At 46.8% G+C, this 10,359-nt stretch overlaps 1 protein-coding gene and 1 non-coding gene across 5 annotated transcripts in view; one reads left to right on the top strand and one right to left on the bottom strand.

The window, feature by feature from the left end:
- IQSEC1 (IQ motif and Sec7 domain 1) overlaps positions 1 to 10,359 on the bottom strand; it is an 82,280-nt gene that overhangs the window by 59,818 nt on the left and 12,103 nt on the right. The window lies entirely within an intron of this gene.
- On the top strand, positions 8,845 to 9,005 carry LOC112550358. The gene has a single exon (XR_003094144.1). It is a non-coding gene; the product is annotated as a U1 spliceosomal RNA (small nuclear RNA).

The raw sequence follows: 10,359 nt of genomic DNA, 5'->3' as shown, positions 1-10,359 counted from the left end.
CTCCACCTGGTCTCATACACATTTACTCAGTGCCTTGCGCAGGTGCTCAGACCATCTCCTTCTCTCAGAGCACAGAGAGAAGTGACATTTTTCAAGTGTTCTGAAAGCATTCTACAGCTATGCCAGAACCAGGGATCCTGGTTTTCCTTGATGAAGAAATTGCATATTCTCTGATAAAACCCCCAAATCCATTATTAAAATGAAAGGCCCCTCACTGCTCCCCACAGCCTCCTGACCCTGCTTGAGCCCCTCGCTCCCCACCCCACAGCCCCCTGGCCCTGCTTGTGCCCCTCACTCCCCCCCAAAGCCCACCCCAGTCCTGCTGGTGTCCCTCACTGCCCACCCACAGCCACCTGCCCCCCTCCGCAGCCCTGCCAGAGGGGGCCACCAGCTACTAGGGCTATGGTGTCAGGTACCCAGGTCCACAGACCCCTGCCCCTGGCAGGAGGCAACGGCTGCTGCAGTGCAGCAGAGCATGGAGCCTGGTTCCCCTCCACCTGCTGCCTGCCTGCTGAGGGCTCTGGCAGGGGTGGGGACAGCTTCAAGCTGCTTTGTGCACTTCCAGGGGACATGGGTGAACTGTGCCCCCCAGATCTGTGCATGGGGTGGGGGTGGCCTGCCCTCTGCAGGCTCAGACTCCTGCCCTGCTGCCCTCCCCCAGGGCCTTTGCAACCCAGCGGGTGTGACCTGGCACTGCAGGACAGACTGAGGCTGTGCAGGAAAGCTGCTTGCTGCTGCAAGCTCTGCACTGTCCTGGCAATGCATCCCCTGCATGAGCAGCAGCAATGAGGGGCACAACGCTATGCTGCCACCCCCTGCTCCTGCCATGCGCACAGGGAATGTCTTGCCAGGGCAACGCAGAGCTTGCAGCAGGCAAGCAGTTTTCCTGTGTGGCCTCACTGCACCCTACAGCATGGGGTTGCACCCACTGGACTGCAGAGGCCCCAGGGGGAGGGTTGGGGGGGAAAACCAGAGCGAAAGCCTGAGCTTGCAGCAGGCAGCCCACCCCAACCCCTGCCCTGCACACAGATCTGGGGGCATGGATCCTCCCTTCCCTCCCAGCAGTGTGCATAGTGGTAGGGAGCTGGCCCCACCCCCAACCCCCTGGATGAGCCACCCGTGGCCCTGTCCCACTCCTCATTGGGGTCCTGTAGCTCCACATTGTGGCCCTAGGCCCCAAGCCCAATGCAACCCCTGCCTGGGCAGCGGCCCCAGTCCTGCACAGCTCCCTCCCTATCGGGACCTCAATCCCTCTGCTCCCCCACTACTTACCTGCGGTTTCTGCTTTTCAGGCTGCCTGGCAGCCACGTGCACATACATGCACATGCCCCCTTGTCTGACCACCCTCCTCCCACTCCCTCCCAATCCCTTGCAGGCTGGACTGTACAAAACTGCAAAATCTACAGGTTTCTCCAGTAAAATGAGAAATCAGCATTTTCCTTCAGTAAAGATGAAAATCTTCATTTTTGCTCCGTTTTTCCATGGGAAACGGAAAACCTGGATCCCTAGTCGTAACACTTGTTCACAGCTGCAAAATGCTTTTAAAATGGCCAATTGTGTAAAAAATTAATCCTAATCAAATAAGGTATTACATGAAGGAGCTCTAGAGCAGAATACCTTAGGGAATCTGTGCTCCCTCCAGAGTTAATTCTTAGGGAGGGGTGGGGGGAGGAGCTAGCCCTGACCCCTGGGCTGTCAAGGAGGAAAGAGGAGGGAGCTCCCAGCTGCTGAATATCCAGAGGTGGAGGGGAAGAGCTCCTACATCTTGTGGGCCCCACACCAGCTACTCCAGCTCAGGTATGGGGGAGCTCGGTTGGGCCCATGAGGTGAGGGGGCTCCATTCCCCTCCACTCTCCCTCAGCTCTGGACAATCAGTAGCTGGGAGCTCCCTCCCCTTCCCCCTCACTCTCTCCCTCGCTGACAGCCCTGGAGCTGGGGGGAGGGGAAGGCAGGGAAAGGGAACAGTTCTGCCTCCAGCTCCCTCCCCAACCCAAAAGGTGAGTATCTGTTGGATTGGGAGGGGGGCTTTAACTCATGGTGCTTTACGTAAAGTGCCATGATTTAGAGCAGGGCCCCAACATTTGTCTGCAGCCTCAGTGATACCCATGTTAATCCAGACTGATGACATTCCAGGCAACAGAGCTACTTTTTACTTGAACAAGTGTAACTAAGAGTAAAATGTAGCAATAAAGAAGTGATCTCTGCATCCTGTTTTATTTGATCCAGTAGTGGGGAAAAAAACAAGCACTCCAGAAATGTCTCTTTTTTTAGAGCACTGGATAAAGAACTTAACCAAACAATGCCAACATCATTTTCTACGAGATAAAGCTGTTCCTTTATGTTATCCACAGGTGCCAATGTGCTGGCAAATTATATATTCCACATTATGACAGCTACTGCATAAGATTCTGGCTGGCCTGAAAATTATCACCTGAAACAGAGTTCATTCCTCCTCTTCTTCTCCACCTCCTGGCTATCCTGCTCGATTGAAACTAATAGCAGTCTGCAATCAAGCTGCTAGAGCTCTGAGTGATTTTTCATTGTGTTTCCAAGCTAAGCTTGTAAATGCTGTTTGGCAAACAAAAACATGATGTTAGGAGCCAAATCCTGTTCACCTCATTCATACAAGTTCTCCTACTAACTAACTAAGATGAACAGGAACTGGCTTTAGGATTCTTCTGACTTCTAAAGTCTACATCAGGGGTGGGTAAAGTTCAGCTTGCAGGCCAGATCTGGCTGGCAGTGGACTCCATTTCCCAGCAGCCCTTGCCCACATGGCTGGGGCTGGTTTTCATGGGGACCCCAGCACTAGCTCTGCTGTGATAGCACAGGGCTGGGGTTTCCATAGAAACTGGCCCCAGAAGATCTGGCAGGCAGCAGCGGTTCCAGCCTCTTCCTGGTGAGGGGCTGAGGAGGAGCCGTGCTGCGGGTGGAAGTGGAGCAGACTCAGCTGCCACCGCCTGTGCAGGGTGGGCAGCGGCAGCACCGCTGGGAAGGGTACCTATGGGGAATTTTGGGGTGGCTATAACCCCGCCAACATTCCCCTTATTGCCACCCCTTCTGGCAGGGTGCATGGCAGGGCGCGCAGCTGCTCCAGAGCCTGGCTGGGATCCTGCAGTGATAACAACATGGTTCAGAGCCAAGGCAGAGCCATGATCTGCAGCCTGCATGCTCTGGGTAGGGGGAGGTGCAGGCACCAGATCGGGGGTCGGCCTCAGTTCCAGACCACACTGTCACTGCTGCAAGGAGCCAAGCCAGAACTGTGATCCAGAGCTAAGGCAGAGCTCCTGCCTGGGGCATGCAGGCTGCAGATCGCGGCTCTGCCTTAGCTCTGGACCACGCTGTCACTGCCACAAGATCCCAGCCAGGCTCTGCAACAGCTCTGTGCCCTGCCAGTGCTGCTGGGGTCAGTCTCCACTGAAACCCCAGCCTCACACTATCAGAGTATGGCTGCTTCTGGGGTCTCCATGGAAACTGGCACCAGCACATGGACAGGGGCTATTGGGAAATGGAGTCTAGCCACTGGCTGGATCTACCATTTTGCCTACCCCTGGTCTACATTATTGCAACACAGAATAAATGGGGAACTTTAAAAAAAAATTAGTGGGAAGAAAAAGGACAATCCCACAAAGAGAGCAAAGACACCAATAAGACACACCTGTCCGCAGACCCTGAATGAGTCCTCACACCAGCCTTCTTTTTCCCACATGCAGTCAAATACACAGGCTGGTGGGGAAAGAGAAGGGGAAGTATCCTTGAAGTGCTCCAATTCAGATAAGTGGTTCTCAAATGCAACATTCTAGCTTTGCATCAGGGCAAAATGTTATTTATAGATTGTTAAAGAGGTTAGAGAATTACTGTTTTCTTTTATGACTATCTTCCTGCGTAAACCTCCCTGACCTACATAGAAGCTGATCGCTGTGGCTAAGTACAGACAGTCAAAAGCCTGAGGCTGAATCGATTCAATCATCACAGGTTAGTTTAAGCTGCATAGATTAAACTGATAAGCAAGTGAACAGACATTCACTTTTGATTCTAAAAATGCAGTCACATGCCTGCAGTGGCTCAGGCCAGAAGCCAGGGTGCACTAGAGCACACCTCCCTGCTCAGTTGCAGCAGACAGTTTGGGCCAAGGCTGCAATAGGGGATTTGTGGGGGAGGTGCAAAGCATTCTGGTATTCTGGGGGACTGTGAGTTAACTTGAATCTGGAGGGGATCTGGGACAGAAGTACAATAAACTGATTTAACCTAAATCAGTTAAGTCTGATACTACATCCACCCAGGTTTATCTTAAACTGGTTTCAGCCCTTTTGAAAGTGGTTTATGTGCACTGCACTGCTGTGTTACAAATTTGCACTCGTTTCCAATCAGTTATACTGATCTTTGTGTAAATTCTTTTCCTAACCTGTAAGCTTGTAAAAGCAGTTGCCCCCACTTTTTACTTTATGAATCTAGTCATCTGAAATGTGAAGAAAAAATAAAACTGGATAATAAATCTTGATCTGCATAATGATTTCAAATACTTGAGTGCAACTGTGGGCAGCCAACCAAATTCTTCCTTTTATAATGGTCATTTTCTAATTAGAGATTATATCTTGAATGCCCATCCACGCTTTGTTAAAAGAGAGCACTTACCTATTCCTAGCACGTAGCAGTGACAGGGAAATATGTGCTTAGAATGTTTCAAAGCAGACTGATCTGATTGGCTGAAGATGAGGTAATGATTTTCTCACAGTTCCCGAAGACATTTACACACAGTTAATGCTGGGTACGCTGCAGTCTTTCAAAGGCTAGATCTCATTTTCAACATTTGGTCAGGTTTAAATTCCCTTTTAATGGCAATAAAGGGAATCTCCATGCCCTTATTTGAAACCAACATTTAAATATACCATGGGCTGAAGTCATATGGCTCCGCAATTCAGATGTGCTTTGGGTAGAACATTACATTCAGGAACTGAGGTGCCTATTTTGCTGGAAAAAAAATCCTTGGGGGGCTGAGGGGGAGGGACAGGGAGAATACTAGTATGCATAATACAAAAAGCCAGATTGAAAACACAGGCTTTTTCCCTGGGTGTTCTAACCTATGGGGTAAATCTTTTCAGAGTTAATGAAAGTCAGATTCTGAACGTTTTCTTTCTTACACATTTACTCTGTATGTTAAAGGACAAAATGCATACAGTGCTTTGATTTTCATGTTTTCTGAAACAGTTTGTCACTGAATAGTCTGCAATCCAGATGTTGCAGCAACAACACTAAAATCCCTTTTAGACTCTCCATATATATTGTAGGTTGACAAATTCCTCTGTGATGCGAAGTCTTGAGCAAGCATTCCTCTCCCCAGTCCTCCACCAATTCTCTTGTTTCTGCAGAGCCAAATATACTTTGAAGAACAAATACAATTTACCAAGATATTAAGGACTAACAGCCGTAAAGCTAAATAAAACATGAAGAAGGGTGAAGAAACCCTCTCTCCTGAAAATACATGTAATAAAGCCAAAGAGTAGCAGAAGTATTTTCAGGTTTCTATTAAGCTTTTAAAGTTTTTATGGAGACAGAGGCAGTCGTGAAACAAAACAAAAAAAATTTCAGCCCAGACATTACAACACATGCATGACACTAAGTGACAATGGAATTATTTTCAGCATCAGACTGAAATTTGAAAAAATTAGCAATCAGTATAACCTGAAAAGGTTATTAAAGTTCTAACAGCTTCACAACACTGGAAGGCACAGAATGTGGGTGAAGCAGACAGGTGCAGATATATATTTATAAATCTTGACAACAATTTTTAAAGATTTGCAATTCATCGCTTACCAAAGGATTGTGAGAAGGTTTGCAGGAGTGTAAAATCAGTCAAACTTAAAAAAAATAGATGAAAATTATGTGCCTCTATTGAAGAGACAAGATTTAACAGAAAAGAACAAGTTAATAATGTGAATTATTAGAACTACAGAAGAAAATTTTTCTTCCCTTGAGGTTAAATTCTTATTTCAAAGATTTGCAACACAAGTCCCTATATAGGGTATTAAAAGAGTGCTAATTCTCAATATTACGGTCCCCACAGTTAATAAAATATCATTACATAGGCTCATTTTGAAAGGAAATCAGGCAGTCTAGGTTTGACAAAACAAAATTGTACATCATAATTGTGGCACTCAGTATGCAACAATTATGTATGCAGTATGCAGACACTAGCAAAAGAAGCTCTCTATACCCCCTCAAAAATATTTTTTCTTATCATAATACTTGAGGCTTCTTCAAAGAGACCTCCACTCAGCGAGGTCCCCTTACTTCATAAAGGGCGCAAATACATGAGATGCTAACTGCACAGTAGCACATACTAACACTGAGCAATAGCATGCCGGGCAAAACCACTACTAAGCGGAAAGGGATCTTGTAGTCCTAGTGGACTCCAAGATGAACATGAGCCGGCAGTGTGACGAAGCCATCAGAAAAGCTAATGGCACTTTATCGTGCATCAGCAGATGAATGACGAATAGATCTAAGGAGGTGATACTTCCCCTCTATCGGGCGCTGGTCAGACCACAGTTGGAGTACTGCGTGCAGTTTTGGGCGCCACACTTCAAGAGGGATGTGGATAACCTGGAGAGGGTCCAGAGAAGGGCCACTTGTATGGTTAAGGGCTTGCAGGCCAAGCCCTATGAGGAAAGACTGGGGCACCTGGACCTCTTCAGCCTCCGCAAGAGAAGGTTGAGAGGCGACCTTGTGGCTGCCTATAAGTTCATCACGGGGGCACAGAAGGGAACTGGTGAGGTTTTATTCACCAAGGCGCCCCCGGGGGTTACAAGAAATAATGGCCACAAGCTAGCAGAGAGCAGATTTAGACTGGACATTAGGAAGAACTTCTTCACAGTTAGAGTGGCCAGGGTCTGGAATGGGCTCCCAAGGGAGGTGGTGCTCTCCCCTACCCTGGGGGTCTTCAAGAGGAGGTTAGATGGGCATCTGGCTGGGGTTATCTGAACCCAGCACACTTTCCTGCCTATGCAGGGGGTCAGACTCGATGATCTATTGAGCTCCCTTCTGATCCTATGAATCTATGAATCTATAATATGCTACTGAGCAGTAGTATAAGGCTATTGCACAGTTAATGTCTGAAAAAACCCATGTGCGGGTGCTACTGTGCAGTGGCACAAGTTACTGCGCATTGATTTAGTACTTGATTATCCAAGTTCTAAACTTAATACACAGTAACTACAGAGCATTAATGAACATGTAGACGCACCCAAAGTGAAGCAAAAGGAGTAAGACCAGCTCTTATCCGTCTTCTTTTAGAAATTAGATATAATCTAAATTTCTCCCCAGAAGATACCAAACTACCATAATTACTTGATTCTAAGATGAGTTTCCCCCTTCCCCCTCAATTGGCAGGGGGAAAAGAGCCCTTCGTCTTATAATCGCAGACAAAGAAATTTCACTAAATACGTTGTCTATCATTAAACTGCTGCCAAAAGCAGCATGTGCTCAGTAATAGAAACCAACTATGAAGCTGATTAAATGAAGCCAAAACAGAGCATGACTATAAAATATATGGCCCACATTAGGCAAATATGCTGATGGGAATCTTTTTTGTGTGTGGCCCCTAAAAAAACAAACAAACAAACAGGCGGGTGTTCCCTCTGCAGGGAACTGGCACCAGGCCTGGAGGTATTGCAATACTAGGCCAGCACCAGCAGAGTCAGAGCCAGTCCTGACATCCTCCACTTGGTGCCAAAAACGTTACATTTGATCTTAGCCAAAAAGGCCACAATGCTGAAGGGAACCACAAGGATAGGTTAGTGCAATCCATCTGAATAAGACATAACGTAGTGCCCATTAAGCACAGTCCCCCTCACTGCCAAGTTGTTTTCAAGTCATGGTAAGCCACTACACTGCATACCCCAAATACTTCTGTTGACTCCTATCTCAGTTTGGCACATATGATTACTGTGGCTCCACCCTCCACAAATTGAAGCCAGATCAGATTGCCCTGTGTCTCATCTACACATAATTTTTTTGAGCATCACAGGACTTGTGACAAGAACACCTGGTTCCAGTCATTAGTGGGGAGTATTGGGGAGTATCTGGAGTATACACATTGTGCAGGCCGGGAGTGATCCGGGCCCTTTTTCGTGCCGTGCGGGCTGTGGCCAGCAGCCCGGGCACGCTGGGTCGGAGAAAGCAGGCGACACCTAGGCTCCGTGGATCCTTTTTTGCGCGCAGGGAAGAGGGATACGTCGAGGATTGTGCTCGGTGATGGGGAGAGGCTAGAGGCTGATCAGACCCCTGTTGCCTTCTTTGAATACGCTGGGTCCAATAGGCTCCGCAGCGCTTAGAGTGCTTCACAAAACGTGAAGCCCTCCTCTTGCTCTCTCCAGATGGTTGTGGAGTCCTCCAACTTGGGCGGAAACCACTCAAGCCTCTTATACGGCTAGCAAGCCAATCGCTAGCCGCCACATGGGAATATTTTAACACAAGCCAATAATGGGGCTCGAATTTTAATACAAATGGCGGGAACTCCTTGCAACGTGCATTTCTATGCTGCAAAGAAGAAATGCACCCTGCAAAGAAAGCTTCAAACAGCGGGAAAATAATTCAGTGGTGCCAAAGCACACACAAAAACAAAATCACACCCTTGGGTTGTGACACACACATACTGAGCAGTGCTGAACTGTGGGGTCACCATGGAGGGCAGGGATACACTAATCATATATACCAGGCAGAGAGAAGGGCCAGCGGAGGGATTGTGGGTATGCAGTGTTGTGGCTCACCATGACTTAAAATGTTGTTGCCTTTGGTGGGGCCCTGTGAACTGTGGCAAACCATGAGCCTTTTGGCTTTGGACTAATACAATGCAAGGGAGATCCCATGATCACAAAGGTGGTTTTCCCAGGGTGAGGCCTATCCTTGCACTCTGGGCAGGCTAACCCCTGCAAGTTTCCCCCAATGCAGGAAATTTGATTGGACAATTTTGTGGTAACAGGGGATTACTTTCTTACTTTCTCCTTTGCTTGCCTCTAGGTCTTTTGGCTGAGTGTGAGACTAGAGGGCATCTAAACCCTAAGATCTCCAGGCCTGGTGTTTACATATAAGTTACCTGTCTCAGATTTGGAGTGCACCTGAACCCCCACACAGATGGGTCTGGGAGGGAGGATTTATGTCCAGTAGCAGAGCCACACAAACTTGAATAACTAGTTCTACTCAGTTTAAGTTTGGAACTTGACTCTTAGGATTTGCCCAAGTGAATTTGGAACTGATCTGGCCCTTGAAACAAAATATAATATATATAAAAATAGTTTATGCTAGATGTAAGTAGGTGCCAAAGTGCTGCTCAGAAGTGTGTTTATGAAACACCCGTAGTAAAACTTGCAAGAGTTTCCAAATAAAGATAACTTGCATCAATTCTGGATGAACCAAGTCTATAGGTACCACATGCAAATTCTTATGGCCACGTTTAATTTCAAGGTTATTGTTTTCAATAGGCAGCACAGCACCAGATTCGACAGGAAGCAGAAAGCAAAGCAGCAAATTGGTCAGGGAGCACAGGGAAGGAAGCAGAAAGCAGAGCAGTAGATTAGGCAGGGAACACAGGGTTGAGAGGAGAAAGAAGAGCAGCAGATCGGGCAGGGAAAGTGGATTGGAGTGACACTTGGGGATAATTTGTGACAAACCTCCCTAAAAGGTTGCCCCCCATTGATCTATAAATTTCAAGAATTTTATTTCAAAAGTCTGTAGCAGACTTAGTAAATGTCCTATGAAAGACAAATATCATTCTACAAAATTCTCCTAAAAGAGCGATCCCTTTATTTGACATAGAACAGTTCCATCTTCCACATGCAGAACAGTTAAAGAAAAGTATTGATTTTTTTTATTTTTCTTCTGGACCCATTCAGGGTCTATGAAGATGTATCAAATAATTTTTGGAGCATGTGTGTAATGAAAAATACCTTTAATCATATTTGTAGGGATGTCCAAGAATATATCCCTTGATGTTTTGAACTGATGAAGGCTTTAAATGTAATGAAATTATGAATGGAGCAGGTAGGGCTTTTGTAACCCTTGGATCAGAGACTCAACACTGTATAACATGAAAATTGTTTTCACAATTCCTGGCAGCATTGAGAAACGCTCTGGAGAATTTACAACAAGCAGGAATACTAACATTTATCGGCAAGTGTTTTTAAAATGGGAAAGAACACAGATGATTTCAGCCACAGCAAAAGTAGCTTTCCAGATTTGTCCACCCTTCCTAGAAAATGAGAGCGAACATAAAAAAGAGAGAGAGAGAGAGAGAGATCTGGAAAATTTAAGTGTGTCAGTTTATTGTTGTGCCTGTCTCAGTTTGATTATCCCCTCCTGTGC

Source organism: Alligator sinensis, unplaced genomic scaffold (genome assembly GCF_000455745.1).
Source record: "Alligator sinensis unplaced genomic scaffold, ASM45574v1 scaffold81_3, whole genome shotgun sequence".
NCBI classification, from domain to species: domain Eukaryota; kingdom Metazoa; phylum Chordata; order Crocodylia; family Alligatoridae; genus Alligator; species Alligator sinensis.
Note: the sequence above shows the minus strand (reverse complement) of the source record. Positions and strands in the feature narration are given on the sequence as shown.